Consider the following 15,710-nt stretch of genomic DNA (forward strand, 5'->3'; position numbering starts at 1 on the left):
CTGCCCTAGAGGTCTTATTTCCAGAGGGAAGAATGTTTTCACTAAGAGACACAACGAAGATTCTGTTGAACTGGAAGTTAAGACTGGTACCTAGCCACTTTGGGCTCCTCGCACCTCTCAGTCAGGGGAGTTATGGTGTTGGTTGGAGTGACTGATCTGGACTTCCAAGGAGAAACTGGACTACTACTCCATAATGGAGGTAAGGAGGTAAGTATTTCTGAAATACAGGCGATTTCTTGGGGTATCTCTTAATATTACCATTCCCTGTGGTTAATGTCAATGGGGAACTTTGACAACCCAATCTAGGCAGGACAATGAATGGCCCAGAGCCTTCAGGAATTCATGGCGTTTTTTTCTTTTTTCTTTTATTTTCTTTTTTTTGAGATGGTGTCTCACTCTGTTGCTCAGGCTGGAGTGCAGTGGCATGATCTCAGCTCACCGAAACCTCTGCCTTTTGGGTTCAAGCAATCCTCCTGCCTCAGCCTCCCGAGTTGCTGGGATTATAGGCATCCGCCACCATGCTGGCTAATTTTTTTGTATTTTTCGTAGAGACAGGGTTTCACCATACTGGCCAGGCATGTCTCAAACTCCTGACTTTGTGATCTGCCCACCACAGCCTCCCAAAGTGCTGGGATTACAGGCTTGAGCCACTGCACCTGGCAGGAATTAGTTTTTAGTTATCACGTTAGGTAAAGAATCATGACCAACCAAAGTGCTTGGTGGAAACAAATAATACAGGACAGGTGGTAGAAGACGATAGTTATAAAGAAACATCCAAGATCACATGACCAGTTACAGAAATGAGGTCTGCAATTGCCATGAGTATTTCCTCCCTCTTTTGTTAGAATATGTTTATGTATATATACACATATTTGTTTTATTTCCTCTCTTATTCTTTTATCATGTAACATAAGATGTATTGACTTTATATCAGTATTTAAGTATTGTTAATTTTATATTATTTAACTTATGGGATATTGGCCCTCCTACAAAGGCATGTCTATAGTTCCTTGTCTTTGGACATGTAAGAATTGGAGGCAAAGAAATGTGGACTTGGAGAAATCTGGGGCCAGCTTGCTCCCCGCAGACTCAAGATCAACCATCCCACATAGAAGAAAAAGGGAAAAAAAAAAAAAAAAAGAAATACAAAAATTAGCTGGGTATGATGGCACACACCTGTAATCCCAGCTACTTAGGAGGCTGAGGCACGAGAAATGCTTGAACCAGGGAGACGGGGGTTTTAGCAAGCCAAGATCGTGCCACTGCCCTCCAGTCTGGATGACAGAGCAAGACTCCCTCTCAAAAACAAAAAACAAGCATACTAATCCACTAGCTCTCAAACCTAGCCAGCCATCAGAATCACCTAGAGGGCTTGTTAAAACCAAGATTGTTGCCTCGGTGCAGTGGCTCATGCCTGTAATCTCACCACTTCGGAAGGTCGAAGTGAGAGGATTGCTTGAGCCCAGGAGTTTGAGATCAACCTTTGCAACACAGCGAGACCTCATCTCTGTTTTTAAAACAAATTTAATTAGCCAGGCATGGTGGTACACACCTGTGGTTCCAGCTACTGTGAAGGTTGAGGTGGGAGGATCGCTCAAGCCCAGGAGTTTGAGGTTCCAACGAGCTATGATTGTGCCACTGCACTCCAGCCTGAGCAACAAAGTAAAACCCTGTCTCAGAACAATAACAAAAACAAAATAAACATAATAAACAAAACAGATTGCTAGCCTCTCACCCCCAGCTTTTATGATTCAGTAGGTCTAGAGTAGACCTCAAGAATTTGCGTTTTAACCAGGTGTGGTGGCTCACACCTATAATCCCAGCATTTTGAGAGGCTGAAGCAGGATAATTACTTGAGCCCAGGAGTTCAAGACCAGCCTGGGCAACATAGTGAGACCGTATCTCTACAAAAAAAAAAAAAAAAAAATTAAAAAATAAGCTGAGTAGGCCAGGCACGATGGCTCACACCTGTAATCCCAGCACTTTGGGAGGCTGAGGTGGGTGAATACCTGAGGTCAGGAGTTTGAGACCAGCCTGACCAAAAAGGTGAAACCCATCTCTACTAAAAATACAAAAATTAGCCAGGCGTGGTGGCAGGTATGTGTAGTCCTGACTTCTGGAAGCCCCTCAAATAAACCAAAAAAGAGAAAATGATGGAGGAGATATCACAAACATTAAAAGGATAGTAAGGAAAATTCAAGAATAATTTGTGCCAATATCTTTGACAACTTAGATGAAATGGACAAATTCCTTGAAAGACAAACACTACCAAAGCCACTCAAGAAGAAATAAATAGGCCGGGCATGGTGGCTCAAGCCTGTAGTCCCAGCACTTTGGGAGGCCGAGGCGGGTGGATCACGAGGTCAAGAGATCGAGACCATCCTGGTCAATATGGTGAAACCCCGTCTCTACTAAAAAATACAAAAAATCAGCTGGGCATGGTGGCGCGTGCCTGTAGTCCCAGCTACTCAGGAGGCTGAGGCAGGAGAATTGCCTGAACCCAGGAGGCGGAGGTTGCGGTGAGCCGAGATCGCGCCATTGCACTCCAGCCTGGGCAAGAAGAGCGAAACTCCGTCTCAAAAAAAAAAAAAAAAAAAAAAAAAAAAAAAAAAAAAAGAAGAAATAAATAACCTAAATAGACCTATGTCTGTTAAAGAAATTGAATGTATAGTTTAAAACCTTTCCACAAATAAAAATCCAGATCCAGATGGCGTCACATGTGAATTCTACCAAACATGTAAGGAAGAAATTACACCAATACTATACAAATTCTTCTGGAAAATCTAGGGAGGGATTACTTTCCGACTGATTCTATGAGGCTAAAATCATACTGAGATTAAAAGACTGGTTCAAGGCCAGGCACGGTGACTCACACCTGTAATCCCAGCACTTCGGGAGGCTGAGGTGCGTGGATTGCTTGGAGTCCGGATGTTTGAGACTGGCCTGGGCAACACGCGAAACCCCATCTCTACAAAAAAATGTAAAAACTTAGCTGCGCATGGTGGCTCATGCCTGTAGTCCCAGTTACTCAGGAGGCTGCGGTGGGAAGATCACCTAAACCTAGTGGTTGAGGCTGCAGTGTGCAACGATTGCGCCACTGCACTTCAGCCTGGGTGACAGAGTGGTACGCTGTTTAAATAAGAAAAAAAAAAGGCCGGGCGTGGTGGCTCAAGCCTGTAATCCCAGCACTTTGGGAGGCCGAGGCGGGTGGATCACGAAGTCAAGAGATCGAGACCATCCTGGTCAACATGGTGAAACCCCGTCTCTACTAAAAATACAAAAAATCAGCTGGGCATGGTGGCACGTGCCTGTAATCCCAGCTACTCTGGAGGCTGAAGCAGGAGAATTGCCTGAACCCAGGAGGCGGAGGTTGCGGTGAGCCAAGATCGCGCCATTGCACTCCAGCCTGGGTAACAAGAGCGAAACTCCGTCTCAAAAAAATAAAATAAGAAAAGAAAAAAAAGACTTTAGTTCCAAATGAGACCAAAGACTGTGCTATTATGAAGTGAAGAAAAATATCACAATTTTGGTAATGCTAGACAAGACGTAATCTCAAGTCTCCAGGCAGCACCATGAGGTAAGCGAGTTCCCTTAGTGTCCCTGTTTGGGTGATGAGGAAGTAGGAAGAGTCTTAAATAGACTGGGGAACCTCAACCTGATCACCTCTCTTCTGGTGGTAGGAAAGGAAGAGAGAGAGGGACACCCAAAATAAATGTTGCCTACTTCACAGCTTCCCTGTGAATGAGAAGAGAAAAAGTTCAGGAGCCACCAGAGAAGGTTAAAGGGGGCTTCTTAGAGAAGATGTGGTAATGCACCTCATGGAGACGTTTAATTTCTTCATTCTGGGGAATTTCAAACTTATCTAAAAGGAAATAGAATACAACAAACCTCCCTTACCCGGTCCCAACAAACAACTATCAATGTCCTATTCATTCATACTCCATCTGCTTCCTCTGTTGCATATTATTTTGAAGCAAATCTTACCCATTGTATCATTTTACCCATAAATGTTTCATTCTGTATCTCTAAAACTTTGTCTCTAGACCTCAGCACTATTGATGTGTGAGCTAAATAATTCTTTGTTGTGGGGACAGTCCTGTGTGTCGTAGGACGTTCAGTAATATTCCTGGTCTCTACCCACTAGACACCAGTCACACCCCTTGCTCCCCACCTCAAGTTCTGACAACCAAAAATGACTCCAGAAATCTCCCATAAGGGTGTGGAGGCAAAATGTCAAAACTGAAAACCACTGCTGTAATAGATAAGGACTCTTTCTTTAAAAACATACACGATACTATTCTCACACTTTAAAAAAACATAATTTATTTTTGAAACAGAGTCTCACTCTGTTTCACCCAGGCTGGAGTGCAATGGCATGGCATCAGCTCACTGCAACCTCCGCCTCCCAAGTTAAAGCAATTCTCCTGCCTCAGTCTCCCGAGTAGCTGGAATTACAAGCATGCACCACCATGCCTGGCTAATTTTTGTATTTTTAGTAGAGACAGGGATTCACCATGTTGGCCAGGCTGGTATCGAACTCCTGACATCAGGTGATCCACCTGCCATGGCATCTCAAAGTGCTGGAATTATATGAGTGAGCCACCATGCCTGGCTTAAATTCTTGTATTAAGAGAAATTTCCTCTTATAAGCAATATCATTAGTAACAGTTGCCTGCAAGGTTGAGATGAACAAGATTCTGAAGCTTTGTCCAAGTCCAATGGAAACAGTGCCAAGATATCTTTTTTAAGATGGCGGGGGGGGGGGGTGGGGGTTTGCTACATTGGCCAAGTTGGCCTTGAACTCCTGAACTCCAGCAATCCTTTTGCCAAGGCCTCCCAAAGTGTTAGGATTACAGGTGTGAGCCACTGCGCCTAGCCAAGACTGATTATTGATGCCGGCCATGAGCATGTGATGGGGCAGTGCTAGTAATTTCTGTCCCTAACCTAGTTCATTCCCCTCTTTTTGAACTGAAGACTTAGTAGAAAGAAATGAGATCACTAAGTGTGGCTTACAGAGTACTGAGTGTGGTTATGGAATCAGGGCAGATTCAGAATCAAAGTGGGATTTTTCCTTTTTGTTTTTAATAATTCCAGTGTTGACAAAGTGCAAGGGAAGGGGCATGTTCAGATATTATTTGTGAGAATATAAATTGGCTCAACTTTTCCAGAGAACAATTTGACAATATATAACAAAAACCTTGAAAGTGTGCTTACACTTTGACCTACAAATTCCACTGCCAGAAATTTATTCCAGGGATGTGCAGAGAGACTTAGTGAAGATGGTTTACTGCCAGGTCTATAATGATAAACCACTGGAAACAATCTAAGGGTTTGACTATAGGGGATTAGCTAAACACAGAATGCTTTCCAACTGATGACCTTGCAGACATTTGAATATTACAAAACACATGAGGACATGGAAAGATGTTTGTGACACACAGGGATGTGAAAGCAAGAAAGTCTGTATATTCAGTAAGTCTGACTTAGCGAGTCTGACTTACTGAGAGATATACTGAATACTTACAATATATCTCTGAATTCAGAAATACTGAATACTTACAGTATATCTCTCAGTAAGTCAGACTTACTGAATATATTTCAGTATATCGCTACATATATTTACTGAATATCAAGCAAGTATATTCAGTAAATCTTGCATTCTATTTTTTTAAAAAACTTTCCACATAAATATATGCATGGTAAAAAAAATCATAATAAATATCCAAACTATAAAGAAAGGTTGTTGCCAGCTAGTTACATTAAGAGAAATTTGTATTTTCTTCCTTTTGTTTTTCTGACTTTTTTTTTTTTAAAGACATATTCTTGTTCTGTCATCCAGACTAGAGTACAGTGGTGGGACCTTGGCTCACTGCAATCTCCACCTCCCAGGTTCAAGTGATTTTCCTGCCTCAGCCTTCCAAGTAGCAGGGATTACAGGTGCCTGCCACCAAGCCGGGCTAATTTTTATATTTTTAGTAGAGACGAGTTTTTGCCATGTTGGCCAGGCTGGTCTCAAACTCCTGACCTCAAGTGATCCGTCCACCTCAGCCTGCCAAAGTGTTGGGATTACAGGTGTGAGCCATCGCACCAGGCTCATAATTTTCCAAGAGGAATCCCATGTTATTTTTTAGGGGAAAAATGTTTAATAATAATGCTTTTAATTAGGCTTGCCAGATAAAATGTATCATGGGACATACTTATACTAAAATATTATTTATTATTTATATAAAATTGAAATGTAGCTGAGTGTCCTCAATTTTTCTTTACTAAATCTGGCAAGCCCACTTTTAATGAGAAGGAATAAAAGACAGATCTGGGCTGGCCCCTGTGAAGACAGGAGAAGAATTATTATTCCAAGTCTTTTAAACAAGGAAAACAGGATTTTGGTGAACTAAGAAGGGGAAAATCAATTTGAGAGCCACGTAGTCCTTGTTTCAAATCTGGAGTCGACTACCACCATCACCACCACTACCATCATCCCACCTCACTCCCCTCCTCGCATCCTGACCTGGGTGTCCTGGAGCAAGTTACTTCTTTCCCCCCATTATCAGGAATAGCGCATATCTCGCAAGGCTTAAATGACAACATGTGTGTAAAGGCACCTTGTAAATTGCAAACTGCCAAACATCATGTTATTATCATGTTAGTAAATTACACACACAAGGACATGTCAAACAGGAACAAAACATCTGCCGCAGGCATCCACAGAATTGCTCCTTGCAGCACATTTTTGATGGCTCTCTGAGGTCAAAACAACTCAAGGTTTAGTCACTCCAGTGCTGAACCCATATATTAACATCTATCCAAATTGTTCTGTGATCCTATTTATAGCCGCACTGATCATTAAATGTTGTTGGAACATTTTGCCGCAAGTCAGTTGTTAAATTGCTTGGTGAGTAGTGTGCAACGCCTGGCTCAGGGGAAGCCTGTGTGGTTTACGAGTTTGGCAGCTCATAACTCCAGGGCCTCACCTTATCCTCACACACTAGTCCTGGTCACCTTGGAAACTGCCCTATTCTAGATGCAGAGCACAGGACGCCCTGGCTGACATGGAATTAATCAGCAGTCACCTTCTCTACTGGTCTCTGTTACTGGAAAAACATCAGTGCCTCTCAAGCCACTTTAAGGAGGATCCATGGCAGAGTTTTAAGGATGTTCCAGGGAAAATTAATATAAGAGGATTGGGTTTATGAGAAAATGGAAAAATAAAACAAGAGAGAAAGAAATTAAGGAAGAGCCGGGCACGGTGGCTCAAGCCTGTAATCCCAGCACTTTGGGAGGCCGAGGCGGGTGGATCGCGAGGTCGAGAGATCGAGACCATCCTGGTCAACATGGTGAAACCCCGTCTCTACTAAAAATACAAAAAATTAGCTGGGCACGGTGGCACTTGCCTGTAATCCCAGCTACTCAGGAGGCTGAGGCAGGAGAATTGCTTGAACCCAGGAGGCGGAGGTTGCGGTGAGCCGAGATGGCGCCATTGCACTCCAGCCTGGGTAACAAAAGCAAAACTCCGTCTCAAAAAAAAAAAAAAAGAAAAAAAAGAAATTAAGGAAGAAAGAAGAAAAGACAAAAAGAAGAAGAAAGAGAAAAAAATAAGAAGAAAAATCAGGGGATTATTAGTTCATTTTACAGATAAGGAAACTGAAACCCAAGGTTTCAAAACTTATGTATCAGAGCTGTGTTTCAAATCCGAGATAAAATTTCTCCAGGAGAAAAAATTCTCCCCAAGAAGAATGAATTTTACAGATGTCCAAAGATATAAGGATATCATCTGTGTTTACATTCTTCAGCTAGAGAGTAAATTCCATGAAAATATATGAGGATACCCCATTGGATGGACACTTTTTAAAGTGAAAAGGCTCAAAGCCAGCAAAGCATGTTATTAAAACTCCAGCCTGCAGACATGGTGGGTGACAACAAAAAGCAATTTATAAAATGGAACAGGAGTCATAAAAATGTTACTAGTTTTGTTCAAGTTACTGTTGCTTATAACAAATTACCCTAAAATTTAGCAGCTTAAAATAACCATTTAATGATATTCATGGATTCTGTGCCTCAGGAATCCAGACAAGGCACAGTGGGGTGGCTTGTCTCTGCTCCTCACTGAGTAGAGCTTCAGCTGGGAAGGCGCCATGGCTGGGAGGACTCTATGGCTGGGAGGACTCTATGGCTGGGAGGACTTAATGGCTGGTGTTGGAACCATCCAAAGGCTCGATGGGCTGAAAAATCCCAGATGGCTGCCAGTTGGTGCTAGCTGTTGGCCAGGAGCTCAACTGGACTATTCTGGGGAGCATCTGTCTGTGGCCTCTCTAGCATGGTGGTCTCAAGGTAGTCCAACTTCGTGGCTGACTCTCCAAGGAGAAAGAATCGGGCAGCAGCTGCATGGCCTTTTCTGACCAGTCACACGGTATCACTTTCACTGCATTCTCTCAATTGAATCAGTCACAGCTGGACACAATAGCTTCGGCCTGTAATCCCAGCACTTTGGGAGGCCAGAGTTGGGGGATCCCTTGAGCCCAGGAGTTCAAGACTAGCCTCAGCAACACAGGGAGACCCTGTTTCTATAAATAAAAAAAAAGAAAGAAAGAAAAAAGAAAATGAAAATTAGCCAGGTGTGGTGGTGTGCATCCATAATCCCATCTGCTCAGGAGGCTGAAGCAGGAGGATCACTTAAGCCCAGGAGGTCAAGGCTGCAGTGGGCCATGATGGTGCTGTTGCACCTTAGCCTGAGTGATAGAGACAGACCTGTCTCAAAATCAAAATAAAAATTGTTTTAAAAAGTGTTGAATATTGGCTGGGCACAGTGGCTCACACCTATAATTCCAGCACTTTGGGAGGCCAAGGCATTCTGATCACTTGAGGTGAGCAGTTCAAGACCAGCCTGACCAACATGGCAAAATCCCATCTCTACTAAAAATACAAAAATTAGCCAGACGCAGTGGTTCACACCTGTAATCCCAGCACTTTGGGAGACCGAGACAGGTGGATCACCTGAGGTCAGGAGTTCAAGACCAGTCTGAACAACATGGTGAAACCCCATCTCTATTAAAAAAAAAAAAAATACCCAAAACCTAAAATGCAATTTAAAAAAAAAAGGAAAAAATAGCCAGATGTGGTGGTGCAAGTAGTCCCAGCTACTCGGGAGGCTGAGGCAGAATTGCTTGAACCTAGGAGGTGGAGGTTGCAGTGAGCTGAGATCATACCACTGCACTCCAGCCTGGGTGACAGAGTGAGACTCTGTCTCGAAAAAAAAAAGTGTGCGCCAGGCGCGGTGGCTCAAGCCTGTAATCCCAGCACTTTGGGAGGCCGAGGCGGGTGGATCACGAGGTCAAGAGATCGAGACCATCCTGGTCAACATGGTGAAACCCCGTCTCTACTAAAGGTGCAAAAAATTAGCTGGGCATGGTGGTGCATGCCTGTAATCCCAGCTACTCCGGAGGCTGAGGCAGGAGAATTGCCTGAACCCAGGAGGCAGAGGTTGCGGTGAGCCGAGATCGCGCCATTGCACTCCAGCCTGGGTAACAAGAGCGAAACTCCGTCTCAAAAAAAAAAAAAAAAAAAAAGTGTTGAATATTGTACATAATTTTTTGACTACTGTACTAAATGTGTATTGCTCTTACATCACATAAAGTTGAAAAATTGTAAGCCAAGCCATTGTAAATCAGGGTCCATCTATATACATGTAAGGTCAAAGACTGAGAGAAAACACAAAATGAAAACAGTTGCTGTTTACAGGACTGGAATTACAGGTGATTTTTTTTCTCCCTTCTATGTGTCAGAATTACTGTTGTTTATCTTCTTTATAATAATTTCTAAAATTTTCAAAGTCTAGGATAAAAAACAGGCACAGAAAAGGAGAGCATCAGGGAGAGAAAGGATGAGTAGGGAGCGTATCAGTCAGCTATTGCTACGTAACAAACCACCCCAAAACTCCATAACTAAAAAATTATTATTGATTGTTAAGCTCACTTGTGTGAATCAGCTGAGGTGTGGCTAATCTACACTGAGCTTACCAACCCTGTGGGTTGGTTGGAGGATCTTCTCTAAGCTGGGCTTGTCTGGGGCAGCTCTGTTCCCCATGTTTCCTAGTGGGCTATGGGGAGCCATATTCTTCTCATGGTGATGGCAGAGGTGTACAAAGATAAGCAGAAACACATGTGGTCTCTTGAGATCTAAGAGCAGAACTTGTGTGTCCATTTCTGCATTGTTGATATAACCAAACCCAAAGTTTAGGACAGGTGGCATTCACAGAGAGAAGACACTGCTAAGTTACATTGCAAAGGATGCGGATACAGGGAGGGATGATAAATATGGGCCAGTAACATCATCTATCAACAGAAAGGGAAAGGAAAATGAGAGACTGGACAGGATGAGAGGCAGTTCTCTGGGAGAAGGTTCAAGGACACAGCGGATAACAGCTATTCTCTCATACTCCACCAACCGGACCCCAACACACACACACGCCAGAGTGAGAGAGAGAGAGAGAGAGAGAGAGAGAGAGAGAGAGAGAGAGGGAGAGAGAGGGAGAGAGAGGGAGAGAGAAGCATCAGTCTGAACAACATGGTGAAACCTAATATCCATTTGTTTATCCATAGAGATGGGGTTTCACCATGTTGCTCAGACTGGTCTACCTAATATCCATTGCTTTTCTCCTTTACAAGAAGAAATCTGACCCAGCCCCAGCCGGAGGGGTGGGAAGGTCGTTCCTGCCTGGTCTAGTCTTATCTTTGTAAGTCCATTTGCTTGATCAGTGATAGGTTTAGGATTGGTCACATGATACCATTCAAGCCAATAAGGAGTGAGAGAAAAATCTGCCAGCCAGTAGAAAGGTTTCTCTGAAATGTTTCCTGGCTAAAAAACAAAACAGAAACGAGCAAAAAGCCGCAGCCCTCCTTTTCTAAACGTTGCGAGCTCTGGACCTGCCACCACCCTCCTGCATGGCAGAGTGGGCAGAAGGAAAGAGCCTCAGACTTGCTGATACTGATAACAGCTGAATTCGCTGCCAGAGCTGCCCTCCCTCTGGGCGACCTGTCCTCTGCGATGGATTTTCTCCAGGCTTGTCCTGTCACCTAAACTCCAAGTGCTTTCAGCTGCCTCTGTGGCCTCTACATTCGAATGTCCAAACAAATTCCTCCTGGGACTTGCTGGGATGCCCCAAGAGCAGACAGAACAGAAATCGGACACTGAAAATCACGCCATGAAAATGCCATTTGTTAGTGAGGTGGCAAGATACAGAGGAAAGAAAACTTTCAGTGTGGACCCCCAGAGTCCTCAGCCTGAATCCTGGCTCTGCCACATACATATCTCAGTGAAGTCCTTATGTCACCTCTCTGGGTCTCAACTTCCTCATCTGTAAAATGGGGATAATAGAGTTGAGAGGATTACTGAAATAACATATGAAAAGCTCCTAGTGCACGATGCTCAGTAAATGTCAGTGATGCCCTTTGTTGGTGTGGAGAACAATAACATCTCGGGCAGGCATGGTGGCTGACACCTGTAATCCCAGCACTTTGGGAGGCCGAGGCAGGTGAAGCACCTGAGGTCAGGAGTTCAAGACCAGCCTGGCCAACAGGGTGAAACCCTGTCTCTACTAAAAATACAAAAAATTAGCTGGACATGGTGGCAGATGCCTGTAATCCAAGCTACACAGGAGGCTGAGGCAGGAGAATCACTTGAATCTGGGAAGCGGAGGTTGCAGGGAGCCGAGATTGTGCCGTTGCATTCCAGCAAGACTCTGACTCAAATAATAATAAAAATAACAAAATCTCAGTTTGGAAAGGAGCCTGACAGGTACAATAAATGATTGTATTTACTGGATGACCATAGCAGGATCATTGCATGCCCAAATAACCATCACTGCACACTGCAAGGCATAAAGGGCCAGAACCAATTGCACTGGGCATTAGGGCAGCATTGCCCAAGTGTATTCTTAGAAACTTAGCCCTCACATAGTAGGAACGTTATGATGGGGCAAAAGAAATGCTAGAATTAAATAACTTAGGGAAACATTGCTTTAAATAACACCAAAGCAGTTTTGTTTGTTGTTTGTCTTTGTCGCTCAGTCATCCAGGCTAGAGTGCAGTGACACAATCTCAGCTCACTGCAACCTCCGCCTCCCGGGTTCAAGTGATTCTCCTGCCTCAGCCTCCCAAGTACTACAGGCCCACAACAGTATGCCTGGCTAGTTTTTGTATTTTTAGTAAAGAGGGGGTTTCACCATATTGGTCAGGCTAGCGTTGAACTCCTGACCTCAGGCCATTCACCTGCCTCGGCCTCCCGAAGTGCTGGGATTACAGACATAAGCCACCGCTCCCAGCCCAAAGCAGGTTTCTTTAATGCAGGACCTCTCAGAGCATTGAACATAGTTGTACATTTTGAAATATCCAATCAAGGATGGAATCTGCAGAATTTCCTAAACCTCTTGCTCCTGGGAGACCGTCCAGCTGGGAAAGGCTGCATCAGGAAATGAGGCATCTGTCCATGTAGTGACAAAACAGAAACTTCAGTCACTGCTGCTCCACAGTCTTCCACAGCGTCCCCATTCACCTACTCCTAGTGAAGCAAACCTCCAAGTTCATGGCGTTAGGAGTCTTCTGAGGCTGACAGAAAAGAGTCATCTGCCAGGACAGAGAGAATTCTCTCTTCACATTCCTGTCCTGAAGCAGGCCCTGAACACACGTGAGCAGAGCCGGCCTTCCCATCTCAGCCATGCCTCTCAGCTGCTGAGTTCAGTAAATTTCAAGAGAGCTGGCTTTCTTGGGTCCTGCTATTGCCCTTTTGTATGTATGTTAATGAACTTAAAAGACCCATCATATGTTTTGAGACTATAACTAAGAGATATAAGGAAAGGTCAGGATCTGGGGCAGACCAAAAAGCCTCAGCAAAACCCTTAGACTCTAAGGAAGGGACTGCGCACAGTTCCAGAAAACCTGGGCTCCAAAGTTCACCTCTGGTACATATGTGAATGAGCTGTTCCTTTCTGTTGCCACCTCCCAGAATGGTCAGTCATCCTGTCTCAGAAATTGACCAGATAAAATGACTCTCAGTTCTCACACAGTGTTATCCTGAGTCTTTTAGTCTCAGGAATGCTGAGAAAACAGGTATTTTCCTGAACTCTTTTAACTAGAATGAAGAAGACGTTCCCAGGATGACTCCAAGTCAAAAACCACAGGCACTGATGAATCTTTATTAAGCATCTACTATATGTGACAGATGTATATGGTCCTCGTCAGAGAGAAGAGCCAACTGCCCACAAATGTGTATGGCAAGGATTAATCCCAGCCATTTCTGGGACCATCACCAGCTCTTCCAGGCTATCTGCTCAGTTGCAGTTTGGAAAACTGAGCAATGTCTGCAATGTAAAGAATCCCATCCACTCAGCCCTTATCAACCCGCTCTGACAGCTGCAGCTGTGGGTGAGGCCCTTGGGAAGATTTACTTAAATATGAAGCTAGACACGGGTTTGCCTTTCATTCAACATACTTGCAGGGAACAGGCCGTGGAGACAGCAGAATAAAGGCTGGCCAACTGCTCTGTGGGTGGGCAAGGTGGACCTTTGCCTGGGAGGCAGGAGGTCTTTACAGAAACGATGGAGTGGCATGCAGCACAGGCCTTTGCATGCCCCTGAAACTTAAGGGGTTTTTTTGGTAGGCATTTCTATGGAAGGGCTTTTGAGGAAGAGAGGCAGACTGCTATGGTGGGCTACTGGGTCAGCAGTCCTAGCCTCACCTCCAACAGACTGGGTGATCTCGCCAGGTCATTTCTTTCCTTCCTTCCTTCCTTCCTTCCTTCCTTCCCTCCCTCTCTCCCTCCCTTTCTCTCTTTCTCTCCTTCCTTCCTTCCTTCCTCTCTTTCTTCTTTCTTTCGTTGGTAGAGACAGAGCTTCACCATGCTGCCTGGGCTGCTCTCAAACTTCTGAACTCAAACGATCCACCCACCTCAGCCTCCGAAAGTGTTGAGATTACAGGTGTGAGCCACCACACAGTTGTTCTGGATCTTTCTATTAGGATTTTTTTTTTTAATCGTGGTAAAATATTATCGACGTTAAGTAGATTCACAATGTTGTCTGACCATTATCATTACTTAGTTCCAGGACATTTAATCATCCCAAAAAGATACCCTATGCCTCTGAAGCAGTCACTCCCCATCACCCCTCCCCCTGACCCTGGCAACCACTGGGTGGCTTTCTGTCTCTATGGATTTGCCTATTCCGGATGTTTTGTATAAATGGCATCACACAATATGTGGCCTATTGTGTCTGACTCCTTCCACTTAATACACTGTTTCATGCTACGGTAATCATGCTACAATATAGATGGTCGTCTATATTGTAGCATGTATCAGTACTTCATTCCTTCTTAATGGCTGAATAACTCTTTATTGTAGCGACAGATATATTTTGTTCATCCATTTATCGGCTGATGAACATTTGGGTGGTTTCCATGTTTTGACTACTGTGAATAGTGCTACTATGAACATTACAAGTTTTCCCTTTTTTTTTTTTTTTTTTTTTTAAGACAGACTCTCACTCTGTCACTCAGACTGGAGCGTAGTAGTGCGATCTCGGCTCACTGCAACCTCTGCCTCCTGGTTCAAGCAATTCTCCTGCCTCAGCCTCCCGAGTAGCTGGGACAACAGGCGCATGCCACCACACCTGGCTAATTTTTTTTATTTTTTAGTAGAGATGGGGTTTCAACATGCTGACCAGGCTAGTCTCGAACTCCTGACCTCAGGTGATTTGCCCACCTCAGCCTCCCAAAATGCTGGGATTACAAGCATGAGCCACCGTGCCCGGCCACATTACAGGTTTTCAATTGGAAACCTGTTTTTAATTCTTTTGAGTATAAACCCAGGAGTAGAATTGGGGGTCATAGGGTAATTCTATGTTTAACTTATGAGAAACCTCCAAACTGTCTGCCACAGTGTCTGTGTCACGTTACGTTCCCACCAGCAATGTAAGGGGGTTCCAACTGCCCCACATCGTTGCCAAAAGGAGAATTTTTTAAAGCAAGAGGCCACTTAGTAATCAAACCTTTTCTTCTAATGAAATCTTTCTTGGAAACTCACTATAATAAAACAGATTAAAAGAAACTGCTGGGGTAAAGGTGATAGTACTTCTGAAGACTCTTCTAGGATTCCAAGGGCACAATTTAAAAACCACTTGCTGCAAATGGGTTTGCTAGATTCTTCCCTAAATGGAATCCGAAGACCCTGTTTTCTCCCTATCCCTCTCTAAGGTCCATCCACTTGGTCCCTGGAAGTAGGTATAGCTTGAAGAAGGTTATTCCCATCTGTATTCTATTTGAGGTTACAGTGCTCCTCAAGCTGTGGCATGGGGCCCACTTTCAGAAGAAATCACCTGGTTATTGTTAAAATGAAAATTCTGGGCTGGGTGCAGTGGCTTGCGCCTGCAATCCCAGCACTTTGGGAAGCCAGGGCGGGTGGATCACTTGAGCCCAGGAGTTCAAGACCAAACTAGGCAATATGATGAGACCCTATCTCTACAAAAAAATTTTTTTAATTAGCCAGGCATGGCAGCACATACCTGTGGTCCGAACTACTCAGGAGGCTGAGGTGGGAGGATCACTTGAGCCTGGGAGGTTGAGGCTGCAGTGAGCTATTATAATACCACCACACTCCAGCCTGGCCAACAGTGAGACCCTATCTCAAAAAAAACTAACTAAATAAATATATAAAATTGTAAAAAATAA

At 44.1% G+C, this 15,710-nt stretch overlaps 1 non-coding gene across 1 annotated transcript; it reads left to right on the plus strand.

Annotated features, from left to right (window-relative positions):
* Nucleotides 1-981: 981 nt before the first annotated feature.
* On the plus strand, nucleotides 982-1,112 carry LOC120368370 (small nucleolar RNA SNORA38). The gene has a single exon (XR_005582526.1). It is a non-coding gene; the product is annotated as a small nucleolar RNA SNORA38 (small nucleolar RNA).
* The last annotated feature ends 14,598 nt before the right edge of the window (nucleotides 1,113-15,710 follow it).

This window comes from Saimiri boliviensis, chromosome 9 (genome assembly GCF_048565385.1).
Source record: "Saimiri boliviensis isolate mSaiBol1 chromosome 9, mSaiBol1.pri, whole genome shotgun sequence".
In the NCBI taxonomy this organism is placed as follows: domain Eukaryota; kingdom Metazoa; phylum Chordata; class Mammalia; order Primates; family Cebidae; genus Saimiri; species Saimiri boliviensis.